Below are 6,307 nucleotides of genomic sequence, written 5' to 3'. Positions count from 1 at the left end.
TAGACCGTTGGTTTGTGTGCATTATGTTAGGACAGCTCTACTTGAAATAATGTTAAGGATTTACTCTCAAATTTTTACAACTAACAGACAGTTGACATTTAAATTGAAATTGGTTCATAACACTGGTTACTTGCTTCTTAAGATTTTTTATTTTAGTTATCCCTCAGTAGTCTATTAATACAGATTAGGTAATAAAAGAAAAGTTATATATTTTTGTTGCTTGGAAAAATATTAATATGGATAACGGTACTAATTTCAAATAAGTACAGCAACTCAATGCAGTTTTGAAAAATCACAGTGTTATTTATCTAACACAGTATTGGGTTAGATGTGTTTTCCCCAAACATTTCCTGTTGTAAAGAGACCAACAATTCTTTCCTGAGTGATGCTTTTGACTTCTTTACCATCCAATTTCCCAACTAAGTAATGGGTTTAGGCTATGTATTCAGTCAGTTGTCAAGTTATTGGTGATATCTTGTCCAGATTCTCATGCCTCTGCATCACATAAGCATCAACTCGTAATTGTTTTTGTTTGGCCAACTGTGAAAGTTTTATGATACTGTTCATTGAATGTATCTATTTCATCTTTTAAAAATTTAGTAACCTTATGCTCTTTTTACCTTGTTTTCCAGGGTTCTTAGGTCTACTTTAGGAGTAAGCAAACTATTAATCCCTGCTAAATCTTTCCTAAAGAATGCATGAAAGTTTATTATACCACAGAGTAGCACAGCAAGAATAATCCATTGTTCCAACAAAGCTTGAAAGAGTTATCTGCACTCAACTACTTCAGTTTCCTCACTTCCCATATTTACCCCGCTAGCATCTGACTGTCTCTTGTATCACTCCAGAAATGACCCAGCAAGGTCATCTTAGCTCATAATGTAGCCAAATACAGTTGAATCTCTTCATTTATACCTTATATGACTTGATGGTGATGCTGAGAACTTTGAAGCTTTCTTCTTAAGACTCAGACCTCTCTCTGGGAGTTGAAGAAATTGCATATAATAGCACAGGGGTATTTAAATAAAGACTTTGGCAAAGAAGAGGTCATTCAAGGTTAAGTTCATTAAAATTAAAATCAAAGGCCCAAAGATGGAGTCTTGTAATTCCAACATTCAAGAGTCAGGCAGGAGAAAAAAACAGTGAAAAGGCAACCTACTGCATGGGAGAAAATATTTGCAAACCATAATATCTGATAAAGGGCTAGTCTCCAAAATACATAAGGAGTCAAGTTTAGAATCCCCTGGGATCTTAATAGCTAAAGCAGAAGGTAAAATTGAAGGGCAGGTACCTGGGTTGCAGGTTAGATCCCCGGCCCTGATCAGGGCACCTGGGGGAGACAACCAAGCAACCAGTCAGTGTGTCTCTTTCACATCGATGTTCCTCGCTCTCAATTTATAAAACACCTCAACTTTAAAAACAACAACAAAGTATAGCATCCGATACTTTCTGAATGTACAGGCCATTTTTCATTTTATTTCTACTGGAAGTAAGGAAGCCACGTTGCTTCCACAGCAGTGGGAAATCATAAACTATTCCAAAGGCATATCTGCTATCAATATAAATGCGGGCAGTTTTGCCCTTGCCCGGGGTGCAGGCCTGTGTCGAGCACCCTTTGGCCCCTAGGTTTCCTCACAGCTAAGAGGAATATTACAGGGATCATGAGGCCCTGAAGCTTGTAATCTATTATGGACTTTGTACCTTGAAGGGCTTCTATATTTATGGGGTTTTGATTGATTCTGGGAAGGGGTTCTGAGGAGTCTTTGAATCTTGAGAGGGGGTACACTGGGGACTTTTCCAATATCCAGTAAGAGGATGGTAGCCAATAGGGACAAAGGAGCCAGCTTCAGCTATAGTACCAAGTACCATCAGAAATGGAGCCAATAAAAGATGTCAAAGGGTCGTTTAATTTACCTGATTGACTATTTGATGGCTACTGTCAAATTCTAGAATTATTTCCCCCTTTTGGGAGGAAGAAATTCCAACAGGATAATTTTATAAAAAGTTTCAGCCTAAAAAACGAATACAGGTGGAACTAAGGAGAAAGGAGTGGGTATCTCTCAAAAGGCCCAGCCACGCAGGGATAGGAACCTGTTGAGGTTTATTGGAGACCCACTATTTGAATTGTTTTAAGTTCTCCGGGACCGGGGCTTTATAGCAGTGGGGTTGAGCACCGGGAGTGTGGCTCAGTACAGACACAAATGCCTTCCCAGTCTGGAGAGTGGTTCTCCAAGCATTTTAAGAGGGAGGGTTGGCAAGAGCCCCTGTAGCTCTTCAGAGCCGCCTCACTGGAAATTAGGAAGACGGTGGAAGTGCCGGTTAGAAGGCCGGAGGGACAGAAGCACTCAAGTTTGTTACAACCCCTTTTCCAGCGAGCTGGCTCATTGCAGTAATAGCAGAAACCGGGAGGCTTTCAGTTTTGTATAGGGACCTTCATTTACTAGAGTTGAAAATTAAGAACTTAGCAGCTTTTCTTTCAGGTGACTCATCTAGGGTATGAGAGAGTTTTGCTCTACTCTGTCCACTTGGCTCCTAGAGCTTCCAAAGGATCATGTTTAAGCCTTTAAAAAAAACACCTAATCCTTTGATGCTTTCATTATATTTGGCTTGTGCATTCAAGTTCAGAAGAGTTTTGGTTTTTTGGTTTTTTTTAATCTTTATTGATTTCAGAGAGAGGAAGGGAGAGAGAGAGCATCAGTGATGAGAGAGTCATTGATCGGCTGCCTCCTGCACGCCCCCCACTGGGGATCGAGCCCGCAACCTGTTTAATAGCCCTGACCGGGGATCAAACTGCGACCTCCCGGATCCTAGGTCGATACTCAACCATTGAGCTACGCTGGCCGGGCCAGAGGAGTTTTAAGCGGTTGCTATAAATAAACCCTTACAGGTGTGGCTGGGTTTTCCTTGTGCAAACCCCTAGGTTCCCCAGAGTAGGCTGCCTACTTTGCCAAGACACCTGCTGCTTTCTCAGTCTCTGTCTCTGTCCTTTGTGTGCACAGTCACTGAAAAGCAAATCCTGGAAGAGATGCTTTCAAAGATGTCTGTTGATGTTTACTGCCTTTTGAAAAAGAGCTCAGGTTCTGAATTTTTGTGACCAGGTTTGGCATTTCTTGCTGTGGCCTTGGTGTGGCTGTGCATGGTAAACAGAGTTAAACTATACTTACTTGACAGCCATGATAAGGATTTGATTGAATGAGACTTTAATTACCTGTACTTAACAGTGAAGCAAGCTATTATTTAGAATTTTAGACACAAGCAACCAAAAATCCATTACAGAATGCTTCCAAAGAGTAATAATAGAAAATACAAGTGGTTTGAAGATACCATGTCTTACGTCAAATCAGTTTTACAAACAATTGCTCAAAGATTAAAAAACTGATTTTTGGCAGATAGAATGACAAAATCAGCACGCATCTTCTTGTGTTTACGTCCTCTAAGAGTGGGAAAGAGGTCCGGTACATCAACTTAGAAACTATACAAATGTCTCCACTTACTGGTATATCCGTGATGTTCAACAACAGGAAGTTTTCTGAGGGCCTATAGCAAGCAGTCGAGTTACATACTGAGGTTGATGCCTGCCCTCCAGGAGCTGATCTTTTGCACAGGGATATTAATCGATACCCAGCGTTCAGAAATCATTAGGTAAAAATTCAAAGAGGAATTTGCTTAAGGACCTGAATGTGGGAGGCAGATGGCAAACACTAGGGGACTTGAAGGTCGGTCGATGAGCTCTGCAGAGGCCACAAATGACCTTGGAGAAAGGACCAACGTTTCTTATAGGCCATATGCACAGGGTGGGAGCACATTCTAAGGGTCAGAAAACAGTATGAGCAAAGTTTGAGCCTGGGAAGGAGGCTGGGACGTAGTGAGGGTCCGGGCCTGAGTTTATATAGATGGCCCAGTAGCAGGTGGGAGACTAGCCTAGGAGCAGAGAGAAATGCTTGAGTCACACACTTAGGAAAGCATTAGACATTTTCAGCAAGACAGTAACGTAAAAGAACAATCTGGCAATGGGGACTATATCCCAGACTCACCTACATTTCCTATGGCACTTATTACCTTGTAACATGTTAGGCAGAGTACATTTTTATTATACTTCTTGTTTATTGCCTGTTAGAATGTTAGCTCCCCGAGAGGGTAAGGATCTGCAGTATCTAGAACAGTGCCTGGCACATAGTAGGCGCTCAATAAATATTTGCTGAATAATTACTATTTTCAAATTTGTCTCAAGACCAAAAATGTGTAAAATGTCAAATCCTTAAAAGTGAGATATTGAAAAGTAACTGAATTTCTCTCTGCTGAAACTCAGCTGCCTGGTTTTTTTTTTAAAGGCCCTGACAGAGAAAAGAATGATTTGGTTGGGAAACTGCTGGCCACAGCAGTATTGGGAGGAATGGTTTTACCCTGAAGGGGAAGTGGGAAACCATACTGGGGGTGGGACTAAGTAGGAGCTGGAAAAGACCACAGTGTTGGCTTCTATGCAGGAACCACTAATTATTTTTCCCCTAAATAAAAGTTCAGGGAAGAATGGCCACTCAGCATGCTGAATTTAGTTGCAAGCACTGGTCATTCAGCACAGTGTAACACAGCCTTAAAACATGCTTAAATACGAAAAATTAAGTGCATCATCTTACATTTAAACTCTAAGTGTGTGTGTGCACATGTTCACACAAAAGCACACATTACTTAGTGTAACCTGCAGTCTGCCTACGTACAGATCTGCTGCTCATCGCCGCCTGTGGGCTATGCACTCGCTTTTCTAGCCTGGCCCTGGACGTCCTGTGTCGGCCCTCGCACATCCGCTGTGAATTTGTAAGAAAGCTGCCTCCACTCACCTCGTCATCGCTGGGCACCGGGCCCACCTCTTCCCACCAACTTCTCCCCTTCCCCCGATGCCACCGTACATTTAGTACCTTAAGTATGTCTGTAATGTCACCATCTACCCAGCGTCCTATCACGTGGGAAATGGGCTTGTACACCTCAAATGTGTAGTGCAATTTAAATTTTCTAAATAACGCAGTAAGAGCCTGACCGCGGGTAGCACTATAGGGGTTCAGAATATGTTCCCCCAAAATATGCCACTTTGGCATATTGATTATTTTGAATTAAAGGTACTTGAGAAACAGCCATTGTAAGAAGGACACTGACCGTCCTTTGTCCCCCTGAAACAGGAGATGAATCGCCCATGTTAAAGGTGCCCTTCCTGTACCAGGAGGGTAGAGGGCACAGCTGTCATCAGACACGGCGTGCAGGGCCCAGAGGGCTGTGGAAACAAACCTTGCTACTTCTTTACCACATGAATGCCCTGGCCCAGACCTGTTTGTCAGCTCCTCAAGCGGGCATTGTTTCCCTGTCTGCACGGTGGACAGCTTCCGGCTCGGGTCATTTCGTTGAGTCTTATATATTTGTGGGGCTCTCGTATGTACATAGATTTATACAGAATTAAAATTGCTTTTTTTTTCTCTTGTTTAATCTGTCTTTTATTCTGGGGACAGAGGAGTTCTCAGCCAAGAAACTAGAAGAGGAGAGGGAAAATGGTTTTTTCTCCCCTGCAGTACTTGGTACCTTGAAAATCCCACACAGTGGGCCAAGTATGAAGCGCCCAGCCCCCTGCGTGTTGGCGCCACAGGTCCCCTGTCCACCCTTTGCTGCCCTGTTTCTCCCCCAGATGATGCCCTGACTGGACCACGTCTGCAGGCTCCATTGCCTACTCCTTTCCAAGGGGGCTGGTCTTTGGGGGTCCTCAGCAAGAGACTGGAAGATGGAGAGGTGACTCCGGACACGGAGACAATTCTTCTGCTAAGAGGTGATGGTGGATGGATGGGCCCAGGTGATGGTGAAGGTGGTGAGCCCTGGTCAAATTCCGGGCACGGTGAGAGCAGAGCCTAGAGGATTTGCAGACAGGATCTGTATTTGTGAAAGGCAAGAGAAAGGCAGGCCGTCCAGGCTCTGGCCTTAGCAGCTGGAAGGAGAGAGTGGCAGTGGTGGAGATAGGAGAGTGTGAAGGAACAGGTTTGGCAAGGACGGCAGGAGTTTGGTCTTACATGTGGTAAAGTCGAGATACCTCCTAGACGCCCAGATTCAGATGCTGAGTAGGCACTTAGATGTTCTAGTCTAGGGTTCAGGGAAGAAGCTGAACTAGACCTACAAATTTGAGAACCATCAGCATGTAGATGGAATTTTAAGCCATGAGACTGAGGATGTGAAATATTGAATTTTTAAAATCTCACTTCAAATACAAATTGATAAATATTAACAGTTCTAAGTCCTATTCACAATTCAAAGTATCCAAAATTATTTACTTGTA

The sequence above is a fragment of the Miniopterus schreibersii genome (genome assembly GCF_964146895.1).
Source record: "Miniopterus schreibersii genome assembly, chromosome: 10".
Classification (NCBI taxonomy): domain Eukaryota; kingdom Metazoa; phylum Chordata; class Mammalia; order Chiroptera; family Miniopteridae; genus Miniopterus; species Miniopterus schreibersii.
Note: the sequence above shows the minus strand (reverse complement) of the source record.